General features: G+C 41.7%; 1 protein-coding gene across 1 annotated transcript in view; it reads left to right on the top strand.

The window, feature by feature from the left end:
• The window catches only part of LOC122187645 (glypican-5-like), a 370,735-nt gene that overhangs the window by 247,867 nt on the left and 96,196 nt on the right, over positions 1 to 26,672 (top strand). The gene's annotated exons all lie outside the window — the stretch shown is intronic.

The raw sequence follows: 26,672 nt of genomic DNA, 5'->3' as shown, positions 1-26,672 counted from the left end.
CAAAGCACCCGTAGAAACAGACACTCAGTTCAATGGTTCTGCTGTTTCCTGGGCCTGCTTAGCAGGAAGGTGCTTAATTCCAGTCTCTTCTACAAAGCACTTAAAATAGCCTTAATTTTTATCAGTGCCTAAAGGTAAGATGTAGCACATGCTCAGCAAACCCGTTCTCATGCGGTTGAGAGATTGGTGATGGAAAGAAACACCATAAAGGTATTCCCAAATTTCAGTCGTGATTAATAAAATGAGATAGAAGTTAGCAGAGGTTCTCCCCATCAGTTAAAAATTGTGATGCTGAACCTTGCCTAGCCTTTGAAAGTTCCTCACAGGACACCGGTGTTCCGTGGGAGCAGACAGGCTTTCCTGCAAACATGTAACACGGGTGTTTGCTCACTGCTGCTTTCTAGAGCAATCAGAGCTTCCAGCCTTTCAGGTTACCTGCAGGTGACCCACAGCAAAGTTTTGTCCTCTGCCCAACTTACTGAACGACTTACTGACTGCTCCTTAAAAAACTTTAATCAGCACTTTTCTAAGAAACGTTTCATGTTTCAAATAAATCAGCTCCTGAAAGAAGCTCCAGTATCTCTCAGGCATGCTTTCTTCATGTTGGTGAGGATCAGCTGCAGTTTGCATTGCTTTGAACTGTTGCTTTGATAAAATTGCGTTCAGCATTTATCATTCTTCCATCAGAGGAAGTTATTTTTTAATTTAGATTTCTAATATTACCTAAGTGTTAAGATCCATCCAAATAATTTCAATTATCCCATCTGTGAAGCAGACAGAAGACTTCCTTGTTTTTACCCTGTATTACTGTTATGAAGTTCACTGTGTTGATATTTGCAGTAAATATGGAACTTAGAGACAGTTTAGATGTTTTCACTTGTCATCTCTTTGATGAGGACTTACAGGGATACTATTACAAGCCAGTTTTAGTCCTTTGTCGAGTAGGAGAGAGGAAGAGAATTTCTAGGAGAGATTCCAAGCCCTTTGAGTTAGATTCCTCATCTCCCTGAGAGGAAGAAGCTGCTCCCTTCAGAAGCCCCTTCTCCTTGCGGGCATCTCCTGTCTTCACGCGTTGGCATAGCACCCAAGCGAAGCCTCCTAATTCCCACTGAGGCCTCAGAATTAAATACACTAAGTGTTAAACCCTCACAGCCTTGTAGAAGCCATTTCAGTGCTATACTATGTTAGGGGGAAGGATGATAGGGAATGCAGCTTTTTCTGTGTGCCAATAATGACACTGAATGTATATGCCAAGTACAGGAGCAATGTAGCAACTGTACCACTGGGTTATCAGAGAAGAAAACACTGCTGTCACCTTCTGCACCCTGCTTTGATTTTGGTGGGAGGGATTGGCTTTGGCAGTCCTCGGGATATGAAGTCTTGCTCCACCTGACAGAATTTGCCCTCAGTCAGCCCCAATGGAACATTTACCCAATGCAGATTTGAAAGGCAATCGTCATGTGCCGGTGCTTTCATGCTACGCTTTAGCAAGTGAGCGTGAGTGCTTCTCGGGTAGAGGTCAGTTGCTATGTAGGGATGGAATACTAATGAAAAAGAATAGTCCTAATACATAATATTATGCTTTAGGTAATAATTTCAGTAGATACTATTACTGCTGCTACTCTGTTGTATCGTGATAGTAACTCTCTCTGACACTCTCCAGGGTCAGTTCTGCCTTTCAAGAAATCCAGTTATTTTACAGCAGCTGACAGAGTGCTCTGATTTTAGCACTGGAGCAATATGCCTGTATCCCACCTGCAGCAGATAGGGACTGAAGTACCTGCTAACAGCTAGGTGCTGATTTGGGCAGCTCGAAGCAGGGTGCAGATGCTGTAGTTAGGTTAGCAGTCTAGATTTTATACTGTTTTTGAAGGGCTCAGAATCTTGTGAAACATGCCATTGCATGCACTGTTGAAATCCATGCAGTTTGCTGATCTCTGTAAACAGGGTTTCAGGCAGAACAACTGATTTCTCTTCTTGCAAATTCTGGGCTTGGATGCTGGTAAAGCATCGCTGAATATGTTGTAGTCTCACACTGTAGTCCCATGTGGGTGAGTGCTCCTATCACAGAGCCTCCATGCAGACCAGCACAACTTTTAGGGCCAGCTGGTGGCTTGACTGGCCAGGAGATGCATTGGCTGTGAGAAGTCGTGTGCAGTGCCTGCCCTGTGATAGGTCTCGATCTGGTATTGGTATTTATTCCTGAGAGTCAGGAGCTCCTATCAGAGAAAAGTTAAAAACTAACAAAATAAACAAGCAAACAAAAAATAATAATTCTGATTGTGAGAACACACTGCCAGTTCTAGGCTGGAGTTGGGAAATATTCACTTTGGAAGCTGGATTAGGTCAGTGTGTCAGAAATGCCTCCTCTCTTCCTTTCTCTGTCGTGAATCCAGTGCTGAATCGCCAAGTACTTTTTTTTCTTCCCTCCTAGGGCTGCATGCATTAAAAAAAAATACTGAACGCCAATTAGTTTGACTAATTTACATGAAGAAGTGCCGAAGATGCCTTTTTTTTCCATAATTAACTGTATTTTGCAATTCATTAAAATTCTGCAGCCCTACCCATAATGGAGCCCTATTCAGCATATGGGAGATAAGTGCTTAATTCCAAAAGGGGCAGACAGAGGAGGCAGAAAGGAAGAGGAGGAGGGCAGAATTGTCTTTTGGTGTATTAGTTATGCATATTCATGAGGGAAAATGAAGCTCTGCAAATTCATGTTGGTTTTAAGTTTATTTTGTGGGGTATTCACAACGCTGTCCTCAACAAATGGTTCATATGGGCTTCCCCTGGCTTTAATTGAGCAGCACCATGGTGATGGGCTATTTAATGAACTTGAAGTATGCAAGCATGTGATGAGCAGACGCAGGCTGTGCAGGCACAGTGTGGCCGGGGGGGCCGTTCTCTCTGGGAGGAGGCCATTGAATTGTGAGCCGCTCCTGAAGCGTGGCTTGTTTCTGTAGTACCATAAGTGCAATTTTCTGCTATGTCTGTTTGTTAATTGTTCTGGTTTCAAGTGGGACAGAGTTGATTTCCTTCCTGGTGTCTGGTATGGTGCCATGATGTGGCTTTAGGAGAAAAACAACGTGGGTAACACAATGATGTTTAGTTGATGTTGAGCAGTGCTGCACAGAGCTTTGTGTGCTGCCCTGCCAGTGAGAGTCATGGGGGATATGAGAAGCTGGGAGGGGACAGAGCCAGGACAGCTGCCCTAAACTGACCTCAGGGATATTCCACACTGTATGATGGAAAAGCTTGTAAAATGCTGGAGAGTTAGACAGGGGTCAGCTTGGAGATTGTCTGGGCATGGGTTGGCAGGTGGTGAGCAACTGCATTGTGCATCACTAGTTTTGTTTATTTATGTATGTAGAACCTTAGAATCACCAGTGTTGGAAATACCTCCAGGATCATCTAGTCCAACCATTCACCCACCACCAATATATCCCCATTAAATCTTGTTCCTTATTACAGCATTTAAACATTTCTTGAACACCTCCAGGGGCTCATATTTCCCATTTAAGATTTTTTTTTCCCCTTTTTAACTGAGTTTTGCTGCCAGATGAGCCTCAGATGTGCACATCAACTGGTTGAAATCCCATTCGGATTCCCGTGGTGCTGGCTGCTAGAAGAGCTGGCTGGATGGTTTCCTTTCCCAGATCAATCTGTTTTGAATGTTGCTGAGTATCTGTCCTTGTGTCTTTGGAGCACTTTGTAAACAGCCCAAAATGAAATGATAAACTGAGATATGGATAGTATCTAATAAAAACAGTGTAACCACTTTACCATATCCTGCACAACTTATTTCTGTCTTTGATAGAAAGTACCAATACAAATATCAAAGACAGAAAATAGTTTTGATGACTGGTCTGGTAACATTAATAGCATTGACTTAAAGCCACACTGCATAAAATTCTAACTAATATCTCATCTGGCCTGTGTCTCTAAAAAATATCTTTTGAATGACTCATTATATGATATATATGTAATATATATGAATTCTAGCACTTGGGTAGCTTTTCACTTCTCAGAATACATCAGTCTGCAAATCACGCTTTTATAAATTCAACCTGTATTTTGTGGTGTGTTTGTGTGTGTGTTTACATATTTGTAATGTGGAGGGGAATAAGGAGCAGATGAAAGAAAGAGGAGCAATCATACAGGGGTGGAGTCGAAGTGAAATTCAGAAAGCTTGAGTTGGGTGTAAATGGCCAAATATTTACATCCCTTCAGCTGCTTTGGTGCAGAGAGAGGCTGGAGGTCTGGTGGGGGAGAATAAGCTCCCTTTGACCAGGTCGCAGTGGTTTACTTTGGCTGCTCCACTCATTTCCCCTCACATCTGTTTTATTTCATCTGGAGATCAGGAGGAAAGCCAGAGCTATAGATGCAATGTTGGGAGCCACAGATTTAATTGAGCTTTCCTTTTTATTTGTTTGGGTTTTTTTTCCCCCATGCGTCTAGGGTTTCTAAATACTATAATTGAAGCAGTAACATAAAAAAAAAAAAAAATAAAAGAAAAGAAAGAAATATATTTGAAAAATTCTGTTATCCCTGCAGGCTTACAAGTTCAGACCATCACTCCAAAATAAATCATAAAGCTGCTTATTACCATCTACACTCAGCTTGTTCAGACACAGGCACACACAGGAGGGGAAGCTCAGGTCTTTGTCACTGAGAGAAAATGCTGCAATCTGAAACGTCCCTTGAGGCACCTGGGTTCAAAAGGATCAACATGTAACAAGAAATTAGCCTAATCTACAGAAGTTCCGATCTCAGTGTTAGAAGTTTCTGAAAGAGAAGTCGTGTATTGCAAGCTCAGAAGTTAAAGCCAAAATCCAGCCTCCACCCTGGGTCTCACTGCTGGCAGTGCCTGGGGCCACAGGGCGTTCGGCAGAAAGCCCAAAGCATGTCTAAATGTTGTACAAACCCACAAACCTTTGGGATGTAATTCCTAAACTGAAAATTTGTAGAGCTCACTGATAGTGGTAGCATGATCCCAGAGACAAGCTTTCTTGTTTAACTTGTGATCGGTCAGCTAGCAAAGGAAGGAATTTTCTCAAACATGCCTTTTGCAGCTCCATGCCTGCCAGGGCTGGGTGCTGGCAATAGAGGCAAGAAGAGGCCAGAGTGGTGAGGATGGAGGAGGAAAGGCACAAAGCCAGCAGGGACACCCCGCTGCCCACAGAGCACTGAGCAGTAGGTTTCTTTGGGGCTCATTGGTTAGCTCAGTCATGAAATATTAAACAGCTATTGACCTGAACAGAGGAGCACATCACTATTTATTGAGCCAAGAGTTAAATACTGACTGAGGCAAAAGCAAGCATATATTTGCTACAGGGACTCATTTGACCACACTTAGTACACGTAATGCTGCTTTGATTCTCTCTGTCTTCATAGACATCTTAAGGGCAGAAAACTTTTATATGTTTACGCGTACATGTTTGAAATATACATAGGTATGTATATGAATTTGTATACATATAAATAAAGGAAAAATCCATTTTAGATAATAGGACTGACACTACCATTAGTAAAACACACACGGCAATCAGTAATGCATGTGAAAAGTCATGAATACAGACACAGCAGTGAGCTCAGAAGGAGGCCTTACAACCAGCAGTGCTAAGCTGGAGAGCCTCCCCAGGAGCTTCCAATCTCTGTGTAGGACAGAGCAGCACTCCGGCTGTGTTTCAGGATCCTTGGGGTAGCCCCACTGGCCCAATGTGAGCCCCTACAGTAACCAGGGGGTGGGAAGTGGGGGAACTTGGGCTAGGTGAGTGAAAAGCCAGGGTCAGATTTGCTAAATATCCTGGTAGTTTATCATACACCTGCTCTCAACGATGGAATTTTCTTGTGTTCTATATGGCAGCTTCAGTTAAGTGTTTCCCTCAAGTCAGTGTCTCCTGGCGGCATCTTTACCTGACATAATTAATATGTGTTATTTTTTAGGAAAAGCCACATTTACAGTGCTTTAATGTGTTATTTAATATCTAAAAGTGCAGTTGTGGTCATGGATTTGCATTTATGATCTTGGCTGCTTAGTATGTATTAAGGCCAGATGCCAGCACTCTGTTAATCTTAAATGCTCCTAAAGCATGTTCAAGAAAGTAGGATAACTTTTGCACCAATAAATGGGGTTTTTATCAGTGACAACAAATTGCTTCCTATTTAGCTTGCACCACAAATGGTCAGCGTGGTCACTGTAGGAGGGTGTCAGCATTTCCTTTCCCATCTCCTCCACTGAGCAGCTTAGAATTCAACCATAACATCCCACTCAAAGCAGACATTAAATGGACCAGCTGTTAACACAATCCAAAGGGTTATTCCTCATCAGCTGCTCCATTTCAGTAGAGTAACAATCTCTTTTTGTGACCCATCAAAAGCCAGTATGTTAGCTTCCATAATTCGTGTGCTAATGCTTACCTTGCAGCATCTAAACTTTCAAAGTCAGTCTTGGTTTGGGTGAGGCTTTGTGTGGGCAGCATTGTGGCTGCTTGGTTCCGAGTCTGACAGATGAGGAGAGCCAGAGGTCTGTGCTTCAAAGGCTTCCCCCTGCGATCTGCTCCCATCTCCTGCCGCTCTGGACTCCATTCCCTGCGGGCACAGATTTGTGGCTTCCCAAGTGCCTTCCTGGACAGAAGCTGGTAAATGGATTGGTGCAAAGCAGGTTTGTGGAAGCTTGCTGCTCCCGACCCTTGCAGTGCACTGTGCATGCCCTGGGTTTCTCTGGGACAGATTCCAAAGGAGGGGCAGCTGCACAGGGCTGTGCTTTAAGTCTCCAAGTCCAGAGGCAGCAGCTTATCTCGAAATGCCTTAGGGAAAAAAAATCTTTTCCAGTCATTTAGATTCTGTATTCATTCTGCTGAAACTGGTATGTGTTCCCAAGTGCTTCTCTGCCTCAACAGATGCCTCCTAGAGCATCATTTTGTACACTCTCTAGGGCAGGAAGCCTCATTTCCCTCGCTTCTTGGAACTTTGTGCGTGTTTTTAGATAAACAGGTAATGATTCATAAAGATGAGCCACTTTGCTTCTTTTGAAAATATTATTGCCTGCTTTGATAATTAAAGGAACCAAATAAACTACATTTTATGTGGAAAGAAAGAGAATTCCTCCCTCTTCCACCCCTTTATCTCAGGTATGCTCAGTAATTGCAGCTAGGAAGAATTTGCCCTAGGAAGATCTCCCATAAATCTAATTAAAATAGACTTGTATCGTTTTAAAGCAGTAAATGGCATGAATCCTCTGAAAGGCCTGGAAGCTGGGAATGGAAAAGAAGCTGAGCAGCAGAAATGAGAACCTCAGAAATGTCTCCTGGAAAGGCATCATCTTAACAGGGCAGGGGAATAAGTGGACAGTTTGCATGATAATTGCAAATCCCTGCAGTAAGATTAGAATTACTCCTCTCAGCACCATTGATCCAAGCTGAGAGTGCTAACAGCACAGTTAAGTCGTGAACTGGATTTTTTTCTGTATGTTTGAACCTGCCCCAAACTTCTCCCTGGCTGATAGCACACACATGCACAGCAGCTCAGCATTTGAAAATGCATCATCACTTACTGCATTGCTCTACTATGAAGTCCTTCACAAGGAGGTATGTTCTTGAAGGAATAGGAGGAAAGCTTTCAGTCTTGCTTTAATATACCATATTATGCACTTCGTATTGAAGTCTGACGAATGAGTGCTGATTTAGAATTCCTTTTCACTTCCTGCTACAGCTCACTCTATAAATCAGATAGGACCACAAATTGGGTCAAGAGAAACAGGACTCCAGAGCCTCATAGAGAAATGCAGTGGGGGAATTAGCGTCACCAAGTCTCGTGCTCATTTTTAATATTTAGTTACATTCCAATGGAGTCGAGTGGAAATAAAAATTCAGATTAATATTCAGGCAGCCACTGTGAAAGATGTCTCTTGAACTACATAATACTTGAAATTTTACTGGAAAAATATGATCAGGGTAAAACAGCGAGTAGCTAAAGCTTTCCAATTGTTTGAGTAATACAAGTAAGCAAGAGAATGCTGGGCTTTTTAAAATTAAGTGTATGGTGGCTTTTCTTTAAGAAGTAATTTAGTAGGCTGTAGACTTAGGGTCAGCTTCATGAAATAGTGTTTTCAGGCCCAAATATCTCCACTCTGTGGCGCAGTGATCCTCTGGAGAATATAGAATGAAAAAACTGATGTACTGCTGTATCTAGAGATTTCCAAAGAAAACATCAAATTTATTGAAATGTATGCAAGGAAAACACTGAGCACCTTTTTTTCACTGTAAAATAGGCTAGCTTCAAGAATTCTGAGGGAATTATGGCTCCTTATTGAATTATTCTCCTGGAGTTTTTTGTTTGTTTGTTTGTTTTTTGTAAGGAATATTCGAAACATACTTTTTATCATATAAGCAATCCAGCAGGACTGTGGATGTCAGTGAAGCCAGTACGGCCGCACTCACTCCAGCAAAGGTGAGCACTGCTGGGCCCCTCTTCCACCTTAAGCTACCACTTCAAAAGACTGAATCCCCACATTTTTCTCAGAGCCAAGTCAACAGGAGCTCCCATGAGCAGCCGGTGTGTGATGTTCTTTGCATTGTCTGCCTCACTGCCAGACATCACAGCCGACTTTATCAGAAAGGAGCTGGCAGCTAGCTCCTTGTTGGATAGGATGCGAGGAAGGTAATCAGCCCTGTGCATGGACAGAGGGTTCAAGTTGTAAATGCGTGCATGGAAGAAGCAGGGGTGTGAAATTCAACGTCTCTGCTAACAGTCTTGTGTGCAGTGAATGTCCCTCCAGTCCTTGAATCCAGTGCCCTGCTTTTGTTGGCTCTGGGCACTGGGGTCCTGGAGCAGTACTGAGGGGAACTTGCTGTTCTTTGTCAGCGGGAACTGATAGACTCTATAGACTACATAGAATAATTAATAAGAAAAGAGAAAAGCAACAAGAAGTGGAACCCCATGTAACAGCATATCAAAAATATTAAATGTCCCTAATTGGTTGAAGGCTGTTGCGTGGCAACTGGCAGAACTATATACAATATACTGTTTGTATGTATTCTCTTCGACTCTTTCGCTCTCTCTCCCATTCATCAAATTGTCTGTTCAGACTTCAAGTAAATAACTGTAATAAAAAAAAAGCTAAGGCAGATTCTTACAAACTAAATGAGCCTTTCAGACTCCAAAAGCTTGAAGTGCTGGAATTTTTTCCCTGAAAGGGTCAAACACTGAGATATTAACAAATCATTTTGTCCAACTAGCGTGAGCTTCAAACACACACTTATATGCATCCAGAGGTGAAATATCTTCAAAGAATACAGCCGGCCTGAATGATGAACATCAGTCTGCCAGCCTGCACAGATTTACACAAGTGCTTACACTGTTAGGCATTTCCTGTACTCCCACGATTTTTTTAGTGGGAACTGTCAAGACCTACAAATGGACAGTTTTCCTTGCATTTCCTCCCAGCTCTCTGTAAGCAGTCAGGCAGACACAAGGCTCACCTGGGCTGCTCATTGTGCACTCACAACCTTGGAGTGGGAGCTCTTTGCAGGATCAGCAGGACGCAATACGAAGCTGTGATCTTTAAGGACTATAAAGAGCTATGTGGGCAATTCGGCACACTGACAGCCAAGTGTTGATGCGTCTCAGCTGCAGGGATTGTGGGAGCTATGCTTAGTGAAACCTCGAGGTCAGCTATGGGCACCCCTTGTCCGATGCTGTGCTTCCCTTCCCGTGGTCCTTGTGAGCCTGAGCTGGCTATCCAGCAGCTCAGCCTGACTCCAAGAGCTTGACAAGCATTAGCATACACTTTGATATTCATGTAGGTAGGGTATGATACTGCAAGGATAAATTAAGAGGTGACAGGTCTCTTTTGGTAGTTCACGTTGTGTGCTTTATACTCAGTGAGCTCCTGACTTGTGAAGTTCAGTGCATTTATTATCAAGTGTGGATGCTGCTTATCTCCTTTTAATGCTTAACATCTTGAAGATTTAGAATGTTATTCTCTACTTGGGTCCAAAACCAGGTCCTGCTTTTCCCTGCCAGACAGCATAGTGGGAAGTTGGGAACTGTTTTATAAAGCTTGATGTGAGTAGGAGCAGCATGCAGGGGCCTGGATTGAGACAATGGAGGTGGGGTAGGCCTTAGTCAAAGTAAGGTAGTGTGATCCTGGGCTGATGGAAAAGATGAGGAAAGAACAAGAAATTTTGAGATATGGGGAGGAATTGCAGTGGATGTCTTTGATACAATTCTTGAAAGAGAAAGGGAACCAAATCCTTTTCTCTCTGCCGGAAACATTCTCTTGAACTGCAAAAAACCCAGGAATACCTCTGTGGTCAGATGCTGGCAGCAGCAGAAGGCAACAGTGTAAAGCAGCACTTCAGTTTCTTAGAACACAGTGAAGAATTAATAATAAAGGCTCGTGCAGCACACGTTCAAAGATTAATGCTATAATAAGAAAGCAAATGTTTGCATAGGTAGTTCAGTGAACAGTTAGGATATATTTTGCCTTACATTATTGTCCCCTGAGAGCATTTCTTACTCAACGCTTGCTTTTTTCTCTTCTGATTAGCTCTCTTACCTGTCCGTGCTGTACAGCTGGAGCACATATTTGGACAGCTATGTTCAATCTGTTTTGGAATTGCTTAAGAGCTTGACTAAATCCTTCGATCTCTGTGCACAGCCAATGAAATAATGTTCTTGGCTGCACAAATCAATTGATAAGAAGTTTGATTTAAAGATTAGGAATGTAAATGAAAGGAAATAGCATATAGGTCTGCCTGTTTCTTTTTAATGGGTTCCTGCTTACCCCCCTAGCTGTCTATGAGCATTATTTACTGTAGCATTGTGCAGTCTCCAAGTTTGCATAAACCAGTTTAATCACTAGGACTTGCACAGAGTGCAGTGGTGCCATGGCCCAGTGAGATCCCTTTGAATGATGTTAGTGAGGAACGACGGTGCCATTTGTTACCAAATTTTATTGATCGGGCCTGCATTTCTTGGTTGCTTCCTGAGACTGTAATTGCCATGGATGTGCATCATCTAAGGGCACCTCTGTCTTACGTCCTCTAAAGCTACATGTTGTATCATGTTACAGGGAGGCTGGTCTTTGGTAAAATCTTTGAGGATCAGTGTCCGTCTTGAGGGTGGAAGCCTTTCTTGGGAATGAAAGCTTCAATTTTAGAGAAAACATGGGGGGAAAAAAGAAAACACAACAGAAAACTCTGGACAGAAGCCTAATTGCAGTGATGTATTTTTAATGCTCCATCTACCTAATGATATTCATGCCCTGTGGAATAATTTACTGAAAATGAAGTGCAACACTAAATATTGTATCTCTGTGGTGTTAACAGTCTTACATCCTTGACTGATTAAAGGTTTAGGAAATGCATTTAAAGAGTTTTGGGCCACAGTGGAAATGTGTTGCCCAAATACCATGTATTAACAAGATCGTCAGAAGGAGAATCCCAAGATATGTAGGCAGTAAATTGTACTCCCTTACGTTTTATAGATGCATCATTTTGCATATGAAATGTTCTCTTTCACGTGTGTGTCACTGTCACTGGTACTAATTAATTCTGAAGCAGTTGAAACTAAGAGGGGAATGATGTCTGAATGTGTTGCTGGAAAAAATCACTCGACTTTGATGGAAGGAACTGAGTTAAAATGTGCAAAACTGTGAGAAACAAATCTGACATCTCAATAGAGAAGTGGATGTTTTCCATTAAGCTTGCTAAATCTGCCTTTCTCAGAATACCCAATATAGTCTTTTACACTCTTGATTTTAACAGGCTTTATCAAACTCCATCTCAACCATATAAATATGTAGCTGAGATATCTAAAATATTTAACAGATGTAGAACAGTGGAGAGAACTCTACAGCGTACAGCAGAGGATTGGTCCAAGTTAAACAGCTATCGTGGATTTTTAGATGTTAAACACAGATCAGAAGGTAGATACTATCCCTCACTGTACATAGGCTGTTCTAGCACTTGAGCAAGAAATGGAAAAAACTCTCAACTAGAATCTTATCTTTGAAATGAGTAACCTGAAAGTGCTTTGGTTCTGAACATGCAAGCTGCATTCACTTCATAAGAGCATGTGAGCTTAAATCCTGCTGTAAATACCAGGTACACCTCAATTTAGAAGATACTATGCTATACAAACTTAGTTCTAGCTAAAAAAAGTTAATGAAAACGGCAACTTCGTATAAGACTTATTTCTGCCGTAGCTATGGTTACATGTGGAAGATAAGGTCAACATGAGTGCTTGCTGCCCAGAAAACCAACTGTATCCTGGCCTGTTCCAGAAGCAGCATGACCAGAAGGTCAGGGAGGTGACTGTTCTTCTCTGCTCTGCTTTCCACCACCCCTTCAGCACCGCCTTCAGCTCTAAGGACCCTCAGGTAGTAAGGATGTGGAGTTGTTGGAGCGGGTCCAGAGGATGGCCACAGTAATGCTCAGAGGGCTGGAGAACCTCTCCTGTGGAGGCAAGCTGAGGGAGCTGGATTTGTTCAACCTGGAAAAGAGAAAAGTTCTGCAGAGATCTCATTGCAGCCTTTCAGTACTTACAGGGCCCTACAGGAAGGCTAGAGAAGGACTCCTTCTCAGGCAGCATAGTGATAAGACAAGGGGTAAGGGATTTAAAGTGAGAGAGAGAAGGTTTAGATTATATACAAGGCAGAAATTGTTTATTCGGGGAGTGGTGAGGCTCTGGCACTGCTGCCCAAATAAGCTGTGGATGCCCCATCCCTGGAGGTGTACAAGGCCAGCTTGGATGGGGCTCTGGGCAGCTTTGTGTGATGAGAGGTGTCTGTGCTCACGGCATGAGGATTGGAACTGATCCAGGTCTATAAATATCTAAGGTGTGGGGGGCAGAATGGCGAGGATGGACTCTTTTCAGTGGTGAGTGGAGACAGGACAAGGGGAAACGGCCGGAAACTGCAGCATAGGAAGTTCTGCACCAATGTGCGCAAGAACTTCTTTACAGTGAGGTGACGGAGCACTGGAACAGGCTGCCCAGGGAGGCTGTGCAGTCTCCTTCTCTGGAGATGTTCAAGACCTGCCTGGATGCCGACCTGTGCGACCTGCTGTAGGGAACCTGCTTTGGCAGGGGGGTTGGACTCAATGATCTCTGGAGGTCCCTTCCAACCTACAATTCTGTGATTCTGTGATTCTGTCTGGAGAGGCTTTAAGGTCCCTTTTCCAATTCAAACCATTCAATGATTCTGTGCATAGGATTTATATTAGATATGCCGAGCAGACTGCCATGGTGGAAGCTTTGCAGGGAGACAAGGAGGATGGACAGAACCAGGTATATATATGAGATCAAGCATAGAGGGAGGAAATAACCCTAGAGTGGTTTGAGAGCAAAATGGACACATGAACCTCAGGAAGCAAGGCAGTGATGGAGTGAGGAGTTGGGATGGAAGTCTGAGAAGCCGTAGTGTGTATGTGTAGGATATGTACAGCTAATCAGAAGGATCTTTTTGGAAGAAATTTAATAGAAAGAAGGGAGATTTCACAAAAATGTAGCAAAAGAAATAATGGTTGCTTCAGTCAATTATCCCTTCCTTACAAACTGAATAGAAAGTAAAGCCATAACTTGCTCTGCTGACTGTTAATCTTTGTGTTAGATTGTTACAAAGACAATGCATGTGTGATGTATCATTAACACAAAATTCAACATTTATGACAGTTTGCTGCTCTTTGTGAGATAAATTCCCAATTTTGACAGTAATAATAAGAATTATTATTTGTCCACTTAGGTGAGAGCAAATCCCTAGTAATTTCTGAGTCTTTCACTCCATCAAGAACATTCAGAGAAATTTTAAACATGGGTATTTTTGAAAAAGGCTGCCAATGTAAAACATGAACTGCAGGTCCAAAGAAAGGATAGGAGGGCACTCCAAAAGTAATGCCTCCTATTTATTTCCATTGAAACTACAACAATGAGCACATAAATACTGTTTTATAGATCAAACCATCAGCTACAAAACACTATTTTTCAACATAGTCATCACCATTAGGTATGCATTTCCACTAGCAGTGAACAGGAGCCTGCATGCCACGCTTGTACAAATCTACTGCAGTGGAGACATTCAGTGTCGATGTTGCCACTACTGGAAAGCATCAGTCACCTCACTGTGCTTCATCCTCTGTTTGGTCTCTGTTGATTCAGTACCTGCTGATGAATTTCAGTGGGTGCCATTCTTTTTCACATTAATTCAATGCCATGGCTTTGCTCCAGTCACACTTCCATGTCAGCCACCATTCTGTCAGACTGCCCCTCTGCTGCCAGCTGTCAACAATGCCAGCATGACAACAGTGTGGCAAGGTTCAACCTGTGCTGCCATCCCACCAACATTCACCTCTGATACCGTGAGCCAACATCATACAACAGGAAGCACTGCATTTGGAGATGCCCTTCTATAAAACATATAAACACACTCTGAGGCACGAAGTTCACTTGCTCATAATAAAGTGCCTTTATATAGGAACTATGTGAAACTACTGAAAGGAAAATCCTGAGACAAACGTAATGCCATAACTGAATAATTATAAGATTAGAAGATTTAACATCCACTGTTGTGTCTGATTTCATTGTTCTGTTAGCATTCCTTCTTTCATTTCCCATTGTTAAACATCTAAACATTGGTTGCTCTAATGTGTAACATAAGACAAAACATTTATTCATTACAAGACAAAGAATAGCTCATCAACAAAACACACACCTTCACAAGTAGATCTGAGAGGCACAACAGATTGAAGTAATTAAAAGTTTCTCTCAAGCACTTCAAAACACAGATACCTCAGCTGTGAGTTTCATATTAATCCAACCTTCCTTGAAGATAAAATTCAAGAGGAAGGTTCTTCATTATGGTTCAGTATTGCCTTTTCTTTAACAACAAACATGTGAAGTGAATATGAATTAGGATGCAATCTATTTAAATATTCACTGTATGATTTGCAGTATGTGTCAGGATATATCTCACTATGAGTAAAACCTGTCAAATGAAAGGGGTCAAGAGGAAATTAAATTTATAACATGGGCATAATTAAGCACCATTCCCTGTATTAAAATCACAGCTTTTTGCCAGCTGTTTATATACCGTAGAGGTGGTGAGATCAGACTTAAAAGACAAACCCAGCATTCAAACAAGTAAGCCTGTCATCTATACAGTAATGACAGAACAAAAAGAGGGATGGGAGGGAGAGGAACATCTTTTAATTATTATAATTAATCATGTTTATTACAGAAGTAATAAGGGACCAGCTAGGAATAGCCCTCAATTGTGACAGTAAATCCAAGAGTAGGCAGTCCCTGCAGAGCTTATACTCATAGATGGGACCAGGTAAAGCTCTGGGGAAGGTGTCATAAACCACAACGGAGAGCTTTATAGAGAAGGTAGATCTTAACGAAATTTCCATAGGGCTCTTTGTCTGTTTCCCTAAATAAGTTGATCTGGAAGATCATTCTTTCTGTATGCCTTTTTTGTGTGTGTTGTGGTTCGACAGGCAGGTAGGTCAGCACCACACAGTTGTTTGCTCTTTCCCCTCCTCCCAGTGGGATGGGGCAGAGAATCGGGGGGAAAAACAGTAGAATTCATGGGTTGAGATAAAACTATTTACTAAGATAGAGAAATGAAAATGGACAATAATTATGACTATATGTATGTATATATACATAAATATATAGATGCACAAATGTATATAACAAGTGATGCACAAGCAATTGGTCACCAACCCCCAGCTGATGCCCAGCTAGCACGTGAGCAGCAGAAGAGTGACATGTGAACTCCCAGCCCCTTCCTCCCATGCCAGGGACTCTTTCATGTCCCAGTTGGGTTAGTCAGTACTGGTGTGCCTGGCTGCTGCATGTGGCCAGCACAGGCTTGGCATAGTGGTGCCTGCATCACTGGGGAGGGAAAGGCTGGCGTCGTGCTGGTGACATCTGCTAGGAATGTAAATTTTCATAATCTCCGTGTGCCATCCCTTCTTTGTGTTTCATGATTTGTGGTTATGAAAATGTCCAGTGCAATACTGAGGCTATGCAACGTGACTGCTCACACGTGTGACTGAGAAGACAAGTGGGTGGGAATGTGCCTCTGTTTGCTTAGATCGTCCTTTGTCGTAACAAATAATTGTACCTCCCTGAGTTGGATGTGAACATGGAGTGTTTGTGGGGTTGAATGTAGAGTAAGCAGGGCTGTTCCTGAGTTGATATGGAACTGAGATGTGCTGCATCTTGTTCTTCGTTTCACTGGTAGCTCAGCATCAGGAAAGAATGCTGATTTGGTTCAATGTTTGCAGCCAATTGTAAAATCCTGTATTTCTCATTTGTAGCATTTTGTTTTAAACAGGTGTATTTACTGGTTCTTGCTGCAGTTTCAGCCATGATTAAATGGAAGCAAAGCAGGACATGGGTACAAAATGCCAGATCATGACACGATCATACTGATCACATTTCTTCCCTCACACAGAGGAGGCTGAGCCAGCAGTGGGCCAGGCCTGATGTTGCAGGGACTCTTCACAAGTAGAATATGGACTTTTCTGGAGCTGTCTTAATCATTTCTTTCCGGCTTTTCTTGGCCACATTTCTGATCTGTAGCGGCAAATTGCTAACTAGCTCACCTACGAGTTTCTAAACGGGGGGGAAATGTGTTTGTGGTCAGTGGTGAGACCATGGTTGATTCCTTCTCATTTCTACTGAGAAACATCTGCAGAAATAGAGAGTTGTTCAAAAGCTGTGGGACAGCAAACAGGAAAAGTAGCCAAGCTTCTTTCCTCAGAGGCCTAGGATGAGAGAAAGAGGTGAGGTGACCCCAGTGGTCCTTTGCAGACCTTCAGTGAGTTAACAAAAGAAGGAATGGATGGGAGAGGAATTTCTACCTGTAAAACGTGGTAATTAACATCCCAGCAGAAATGACCAAGAATCCTCATCCTCAGCTGAGTTGGTGACCATATTTGGGTGGCAAAGAGGGTGTTGTTAAATGAGAAAAAGAAAAAGAGATCAGTGGGTCACGCAAGCAGTGAAGAGCAAGGGGGATCAAGTGCACATGAACTAGGGAGCAAAAGCACTTTACCAAGAAAGGGAAAAGCAGAATAGCAGAACAGTGTTTAGTGAAAAACTATCTGTCTACCTGTGGTAGCTCTCAGGCCACTTTGCTAGGACCACTTGCAATGGGTGTTAATCACCTATTCCAAAGTAGTTCTCATTATTGTAGCAGAGACAGCTCTGGTCTACACCTCTCTCACCTTCAGTGGCATTGATGTCTTCTCTTTGCTTCTCTTGAACACAGCTTGAAATTCCAGAACTTCAGTCTACAGAGCAGTTCAAGAGAGAAATAGAGAATGTTTGATTTAATTTTAATTAAACAACAAAAAAAGTTTTTATTACCTGAAAAACTTCAGAAATTTCAGGGTAGAGACTTTAGTGAAAATTATTCTAATTGATTAGGTGTGAATTTAGTCACTTGAAAACATTCTGGAACAACAAGTAAAGTTCTAAGTGTAAAACAGCAGGACAGACGAGTGTTTCATGCATGTACTGAAACTGCTGAAATGATTTCCGCAGTACGATGCTTGTAGCACAGCTCTAGGCTCTATTCTGAAAATCTCAGCCCTCTGCCTGGAAATGGCAGTTCCTTTATACAGTTTGAATAAGATATGCAGAGAAAGTTTCAAAGCCACTTACATGTCAGGTAAATGTGGACCAGTTCCCAGTCCTGAATTATAGGTACAGTGCAGGTAGAATGCATTTTTTTCAGTGCACCATGAGAGCTTTTGATCTCTTGGTCAGATTATCTTGTTAGAACCTTTTGAGAAGGCAAAAGGAGAAGCTGATAGCCCACAAAGACCAATGCATTGACCTTTTTCTATTTAGTGTGCCTTTTACACGCTTGTGTAGTATTTAAACCTGTGATGAGAAAGACAAAAGAACCATTCCTGCCCTCCTGAAATGTTACCAATGATCTGCCAGAGCTGTCCATTTGCCCATACACTGGATTTTAACCTGGTTTCATAAACAAGCACAGCTTACACAGTTGTGCTCTAGTGTGTCCCTGTCTGTCAGGCTTACAACTCTTTCTATATATTTTTAATCCTGAGCTAATTTTATCTAAATGCAACAGATTTTTAATTCCATGAGCAGAGGACAGTCTGGTGAAAAGACTGTACTGTGAATTCAGTCTTTGCTGAGACATCAGAGAACCTTCGTGGTTCAAATACCTTCTGGTTTCAGGTATATTCATCCCAATCTCTTCTTCCCTTTTTAAATAGAAATGACTTAGCAAAAGCATTCAGTCATACATCCTCACATGTTACCATGGGATCTGGAAAGAGGGAATCCTTTATTGTTAAATTCATGCAACATGAAATTGTTTGTTTCATTAAAGCACCCGGCTTTCCCAAATGAAACAGTCTGGGTTGGCTCTTCACGCAAAATCAATTGGAACAACTCACTGCATTCAGCTCACTGGTTCATAGCAGCACAGGCTGCTCTGTTTTCTTCTTCTGTACATACGTGTCACCTTCAGAATAGTATAGCAACTTTAGAAATGTGATGGGATTTCAGAGAAGTCCGATGGCAGTGAGGCAGCGTGATTGTTTACATGTTTTCCTTTGGGTTCCAGTGGTGGTAGAACTGTTAGCTTGAATAACGAATAATTTATGATTTAGCTGCCAGCATCAGTACATCTTAAAGGAATGACAAGTGTTGTTATTCATGTTCTTAACATGTTTTCTATATTTTATTCCACATTGTATTTCAGTGCTTGGTTGCTGGGATTTAGAGTAGAGGAGACTAAACAGAGCACGGCTTCTGTCATGTTTTAACATGAAACATCAAATGCAGAGCCTGAGTCCATTGAGCACTTCCAAATAATGAGAGACTGATGTTCACAAGTCTTTCCAGTGAAATGTCAAATTTCTCATACTATGAAAATGATCTTCACCAACATAAGCTTGAAAGCAGATAATTATCCAAGAACATGAAACAGAATTAACATGCACTGGAGCATGTCATGAAAATTTCCTTCAGCAAATAGAGTAATTGCTGTCTCAGTACAAAGCAAGGAGAAAGGTTAGCTCTGTTCTTTTGATGATGTAGAGCAGCCACTGTTTACTTACTTAACTCATGAAAACACACAGCTTGTCAGAAGGATGCCATTCAACGACTGATGGAGTGCATCCAGCCTCCTGATTGCAGGCACGTCTCATTTCCTCATTCTCAAGTCTGATCAGACAGGAGATTCTTGGCTATTATTAGATATCTAAAACCTGATGAGTTGGAACTCCTAGTCAAACAGTGTGTTTGCAAACCATGCAAAACCCCAGCAAAAAAATAACACATTTTTTGAGCCACGTTTTGTCTTCAAGCACAGCTGAGATGCTTCATTCTTAGTCTAGAGGAAAGAATGGATGTCATTTGATAGGTAGACATAATCTGCCCATACAGAAATCAGACAAGCAAGGAAATAACTAAAATGGCTAATAGGAGACGTTCTGGTTTGTGATTTTGATTTTATAAATCAATTTTCTAATATTAGAAACTAGCAGAGCATAGAGACATAGAATAGAAGCCTGGAAGAGACCTGCTGAAATCACATGCAGCTCACTGACACCCTAGGCAACTTTTCAGTTTTATTCAGCCAAATCTTGCAAATACTTGAGGGTTTTTGTCCCCATCTTTCTCTTGGTAGAGTGCTTGCACAGTGATTATCTGACATATAAAAAGTTTGCTTCTCATCTTTATATTTCTATGTTAGTTGTATTCTCAGAGATCTCTCCACATTTAAGGGAAACATTAAATATATTCATAGTCAGCAATCAGATTATCCCAGTCAACCATTCAGAGAAGTCTCTCTCTTTTCTTTTTTTTTTTTTTTTTGAATTTTGGTCATTTCTTTAGCCCTTCTGTGAAGTCAACGCACTTGAAACTCTCTTCTTCCGAAAATGGAGAAATGATGTATGAGGTAATGCAGAACAGGACCATTTGTGAGAGCACGGGTGATGACTCTTGATATGTCTGACTTGGTGCCTTGCTATCTTGGTGCTGCTGAGAAACGGGTTGTTCATCTCCTAGCTTCTTGCCCTTGCAGAGAATTGCACATTCCAGTCCTAAAGCAGTATTACAATTATTACAAAGAATAAGTGCAGCTCCAGCTTGTGATATCACAGTCATCCATCTAATATGTGCATGGATGCCACTCTCCACATCTGTGTCTAGAGATGTTGTAGCTCATAGTTTTTTCACAGAGGGCAACAACTGCTTTTGGCACTGGCACTCCTAACAGCCCTTTGAAGATTTAGTGTCAAAAAGCCCCTTTCCCAAAAATGAACTGTTTGGCAGAGCCAAAGAACTGTCTCGATGCAGCTGCTGCATACTCTTCACCAATAATGGCATTGTTTATCTTAGACTTTTGTTACAATTGCCTTTAACTTCAACAAGATGCAGGAAGTCTCAATGTAATGAGAGTTTCATTAGCTATATGCTCTATTTTCAGACTATACTGCAATTCAAAAAGCAAAGTTCATTTTTGGAGAAGACTACACTAACTACCTAAAAGTGAAGGGAGTGCCTTTGGCAGGGGCTAACCCAGATGTATGTATTAGGCACACCAAGCAATGGGTGAGTAGGGGCTTCTTTGGTGTGTTACATAATACCAAAAATGAACTGATTTTCACAAAGTGAGGTAAAATGTAAAGGAGGGATATCTGATATCTGCTTGCTTCCTTGACCTGCCTTACTGAATTCAAAACAAAATGTCTTAATGCACTTTAAACAGCTGATGTGCTTGGTTAAAAGAGATCATTAACTAGAATAAGCCTTTTTTTATTTGTGCTTAGTTTACATAATTCACAATTAATACCTTCCAGGGAAGGTATTAGAAATCTAAACTAGGAGCTGTAACTGCAGTATAAAGAAGGTGAGTCTGAAAAAGTCTGTGAGAAAAAGTTTCATGTAAAAAATAGAGGAATGATTGCACAGAAACGTCTTCCAGAGGCATTTCCACAGAAATGCTAGGAAGGTATTTGCCTTGTAGGAATTCAGGTGCAATTTCAGAAAATAGCATTTCAGTGCTGTAATTGTTGGGGAGGGAGGGTGTGGGAATGACAGAGCAAAGCAAATAAAAGCACCAATTGCATCAGCTTGGGAAAGATGAATAAAGTCGAAAAGCAAGTCCTGGCCTTCCCAAAGGTAATACAGCTAATACTGAAGCTGCTTGAAAGCACAGTAGGAGAGTTAGTGAAATAATTGATATATTTTGAAGGAAAGACTTCTGGAATGAAGTAGAAAGGGAAAAACAGGAGGTAAAACACATTAGAAATATGTGTGTCATTCTCCTTATGAAGTGGATTTGGTTGAGAGTTGAAGTACACAGAATTGCACTCATCATTCTGCATGTTCTTCATTGAATGACTTAAACCAGAAACTAGAATGGAGATACCCTGGGGCAGAGGAGGTATGGGGGCTGTTGGTCCCCATTTTGTGGGCACACTTGTGTCGTTCGTGCTTTCCATGTGGCACTTGTGCTTTCCATGTTTCCATGTGCTCAAACAGGGCCTTCCCCATCAATTTGCACACCAGCAGCATTGGCATAATGAGAAATACAAATCTCAGTGCAAATAAATACAGGGTACTCAGGCAAAAGAGAAAAGCATAAAACAAAGGCATCTACCACTACTGGTCCAATTCCCAAAGTGGAAAAGGTCTGGTCAGGAGAGATGGGAATACAATTCAAAAACCATGGTAAATCCTTGACCATGTTGCATGAATTATGCATAGCTGCTGAATTAAATTGTTCTAATATCGTACAGGTGACTTGTAAAGCAAGATTTTTTAAAGTAAAGGTTATTATATGAACCTGAATAAATCAAGCAGAAGGAGACCTTGGCGGTGTCATTTCTTCCAGAAGGTTAACTGTCCATCTTCAGCTAAAAAAAGGATCCAGGAGTTGCATGAAGCTACCTCATTGAGTTATACTGCTGTCAGAAGAAGTTAGAAAGCAATAATGCGCTGGAGCTTCTGGATTTCTCTGAAATGAAAACGGGAAAAACAAACCAAAGAAACTGTCAGAGAAGATTAAGACAAATAAGTTCATTTGGCTTATTTATGCTGTAATATATGAACGCTAGATAACGTGTAAAGAAGGAAGAATAGCAACTGCCAGATGCATTCAGAAGGAAGCAAAGAGCATATGTGGAGGAAAATTAACCATAAATGCTATCTCAAAAAAGAGGACCTCTTGGAAAAAGCACATATATGGCAGTTATGTCTCAAATCTGTTGTATTTGTTTTGCGAAATGACAGAACATCTGCTCAGTCACAAGGCCCCAGTAAAATGCAGCTTTATGCCTAAAGCAGTGTGTCAGTCCCTCAGAAAAAATGTATATAGAAAGAGAAAAACAAAGGAGCATTGTCTATTTCAGTTGTAGTCGTTTATGACCTAATAATGCTTTTGAAAGGACTTTTGGTTTTATTTTTGAATAAAGAAATGAATGACAGGACTGAGTCATTTATGACTCTTTTCAAGATTAGGCTTTGTGCATTATTTGGGTGGAAGCAAGCAAAGTGCTTTGTTTCTGCAAATCATGTTTATGTAATTGAAGTACATTTTAGAAGACTGCTTCTTAGCTTGCAATTTCTAACTTCAGTTTATAATAAGCACTTTCTGTCAGATATACGTGTTGACATGAAAACTGGAAGGAAGCTAGGTTTTAACTCAAAACTCTCTTTTCAGAGAAGAAGAAGATTCCCACTGAAATGTCTGCAGAAAACTAATCAACAAGTTCCTCATTAAACTATTATTATATGGGATTTGTCTCTGAATATTCCAAGCACACAGCTTTTAAGTGATTTTATTCAAAAAGTGTGTTCTCTTATATTTTCACTGCCGTATTCACTGACCTGAAAATCCTAAAACTGTGATGCAAAATACAGTTTTAAAATCTATCTTCTGACAAAATTAATATTACTCTACAGCTTACAGCAGTACTGGGACTGATGTTCTTTAATATCCTCATCAATTATATTGACAGTGGGATTGAGTGCAGCCTCAGCAATTTTGCTGATGACAGCTAGCTGAGTGGTGCAGTGACGCCTGAGGGACGGGATGCCATCCAAAGGAACCTAAGCAGGCTGAGCAGTGTGCCCAGGTGAACCTCATGAGGTTCAACAGTAGAGCACAGCCCTGCTGAAAAGGACCTGGGTTGTACTTGTGGATGGCAGCTGGACAAGAGCCAACAATGTGCCCTCACAACTCAGAAAGCCAATCGTGTCCTGGGCTGCACCAAAAGAAGAGCAACCAGCAGGTCAGGGAGGTGGTCCTGCCCCTCTGCTCTGTTCTGAGGCCTCACCTGGAGCACTGCGTCCAGATGTGGAGTCCTCAGCACAGGAGAGACATGGAGCTGTTGGAGCACGTCCAGAGGAGGGCCACACAAATGAAGCCAGGGATGGAACAGCTCTCCTACAGGACAGGCTGAGAGAGCTGGGGCTGTGCAGATGGAGAAGAGAAGGCAGGGGGAGAGCTGAGGGCAGCCTGTCAGTATCTAAAGGGGAGCGACAGGAAAGAAGGGGACAGACTCTTTAGCAGGGTCTGTTGTGGAAAGGGAAAAGGTTAAATGGTCAGACTTTTAAAAGAGAGGAGATTTAGATTGGATTTTTGAAGGAAGATTTTTATAATAAGGGCCATGAGGCACTGGCACAGGCTGCCCAGAGATATGGTGGGTACCCCATCCCTGGAGGTAATCAAAGTCAGACAGGATAAGGCTCTGAGCACCTGATAGAGCAGTGGGTGTCCCTGTTCATTGCAGGGGAGTTGAACTTGTTGGCATTGTAGTGGTCACTTCCAACTCAAAAGATTTTATGATTCTGTGAGTTCACATCCTCTCAGAAGTCTGTGAAGTCTCTTTAGATGATCAGGAATACCTGTGCTACACCATTAGGTATTAATAGGGGACCACTCTCATAGGACTTCTTTCTTCTCCATGATACCATGTCAGTAAAAAGTTGTGTTCTTTTTTTACTTAAGCTAGCGGCCTTTGCTGGGGTAAATAAAATGCATATGTATAATTATATAATGTATAATATGTATAATCTCTGTCTGACTCAGAGCTGAAACAGATACTAAATCTTTTCCACAGAAAGACTGTAAAGTTTCTCAGAAACTCTTTAGAGTCTTATGAACCTGATCCAAAAGCTTACAGTTTGGAAAAATTCTGATTCAAACTAGTTTTCAGTTGGGCTGTGGAAATTTTGCTAAGCTATTTACACGAGCTTTTCATGGGTAAGCAGGACTGTCTTTCAAATATGCCAAAAACTTGAAGATTTAGATTTTAAGCTGTTAGGACTGCAGTATCTTCTGGAATCTTGAGCAGCAAATACCTTCTGCATTGTGAAGGTGAAGACACAAGCTGCAGTGCACAGCCTGAAATCCATTGCAGTTGTTCAATCAAAGCATCAATTCTCAGCCTCAACGTAGGTCGCTCCCAGGCTGGAACTACTGAGCAGAGTTGCCAGAGATGGTTGGATTGCATTACGCATCAGCAGACAGAGTGTAAGTCAGCAAAATATAGCTTAAGAATAGCTCTTAAAAATGTAAGTGCCATCATTGATTCCAGTCACTGCTGTCTGCCTTCTAATCTGGGGAAGGGATTGCTGTGTGCTCTGTGGCCCTCTGGGGCAGTCTGGAAGCTCTAGGGGCTTCTCTCTCCCCTTGAAGATTTGTTGGCATGTTTCAGCAGGTCATGGCTGCCTCTGAAGAGGCCTTGAACATGGATAGCAGTGTTAGAGTGTGTATTAAGGACATTCCCTGTCCACGGTCATCTTCCAGACCTTGTAGAGCTGAAAAAAATGTAAAGGACATCTTTCTATTATGATTTTTCTTAGCATCAGCACCCTATTTGATCCTGACACAGCCTGTGCTGTCTCAGTGCAATCTCAGGGCTTTGAGAAGGGTGTCTCTGATTCTATGAAGAAAAGAAAAGGAGAAAGGCTAGTATATGCTTAGCTGTCACACTGAATCAGTGCTCTCACTAACATCATGGGGCAGTTGTCAAGGGACAAATGTTCCTAACTCACACTGCTTCACCTCCTGGAATGTGTTTATTTATGTATAAGCCAGTATGTGTGCACAAAGTTGGGCTCTGGTTTGTTGTTCTTGGTTAATGGTAATCATAGATCCAAAAGTTGTTGATGGAAAAATCATTGAAAAGATTTGGGAAGTGCTGTAAGAGGGGGAAAGGTAAGTAGGTTGCATTGGAGCTGGTTTTGAGCTGTGATATTGTGCTTCTGCATCAGAGTTCTGTCTAATTTGGCCTGCCTCCATAGTGGCAAGCCAAGGAAGATCTGGGTCAACTTTGAATAGCAAAGGGGAGATGCAGATCTCAACTGTGTTTAATCTCTTTTTGTTGTGCAGGCCTTAAGAACACGGAAGTATGTGAAGTGCTGCAGGTGCGCCGTGTTGGAAAGCTGAGCTTTTCTCGGTCTTTTTGCAGAAGTGGTACACACTTGGTTCAAGTATTTACTTGTTTTGGTCAGGGGTCAGATTGACCCGTGAACACTGAGTGAAGTAAAATTTTTGAGAAGAAGATTGCCTTAACAGGCAATAAACATTTCTGCTCTACTGGCAAGCAATCATTAAAAACCTTCATTAAATATTACATCTGTTCCATTCACCACTTAGCCATTTCTTTTCATTGTGAAAGATTGTAACTAAGAATGAATGACTGTTCTCTAATACAATGAGGACATGAGAAATCTGTGAAAGAACTGAGTTACCTTTCTCCCTCGTAGGCAAATTTTTCTCATTGTTTAACAAAATATTGTTTTGTGTAGTCATGACATCAGTCAAGATACCAATGAATAGCAAGGCTCAGCATTAGTCAACTTGTTTTTTAAAAAAACAGGCATGCAGTAACAATTAAACAGTCTCTGATGCTCTTTCCCACTGAAATCCATACCCTATCCTCTCACTTACTGATCTTCCCACTGCAGTGCAAAGTGATTTGCATCTTCAGAGTGAGCAAACAGATCTTTTCAGTGAAAGGGTGAAAAAAATCCTCAGTTCTGCCATAAAGAAGTTGGTGTCTGTAGATCAGGGTCTCTGCCATGCTCTACAAGTTCTCCAAGCACTTATCATCCCCGGAGTGGAGGATGGCAGCTCAAGGCATCTGAAGAACAACAAGAATACCCCAAAGATCTTCCCATTGCAGAGAAATGGCTGCATTCGCTGCCATCCATCCAGCCCAATTGTGTTAGTCTATGCTCCAGTTCCTGCAGCTCACAGCCCATCTCCTTTTTAGTGTGAAATCTGCTTGAACCTTCAAAGGAAATACATTTTATAATGTGTTTCCCTCAGCACCAGAGATAATCACATTTCTCTGGGCTAAAACGGATCACAAAGTCTCAAATGTATCTACAGCACTTTTCTCTTTTACGAGAAATGTGTGTGATAGAGGCTATTGGGCAGTTCTGACCAGCTTCAAACAGTGCTACAAAGTCTTTCTCGTTTGGTTAAGATATACTGGTGTAACAGGAGTAACAGGTTTTAACCGTACCTTGTCATGCCATGGGGCAGAGCTAACACAAAGCTGATGTGGTGTTTACAATCAAAAGTTGGACGGTAAGTGTTGGGGGTCCTCTGTGGTGGATATATTTTGATGGTGTAGTCTTTTACTCCAAAAATACAA

This window comes from Lagopus leucura, unplaced genomic scaffold (assembly GCF_019238085.1).
Source record: "Lagopus leucura isolate 7727_CA_CO unplaced genomic scaffold, USGS_WTPT01 Super-Scaffold_100049, whole genome shotgun sequence".
Lineage (NCBI taxonomy): Eukaryota > Metazoa > Chordata > Aves > Galliformes > Phasianidae > Lagopus > Lagopus leucura.
The sequence above is the reverse complement of the archived record's forward strand: the minus strand, read 5'-3'. Positions and strand labels throughout refer to the sequence as shown.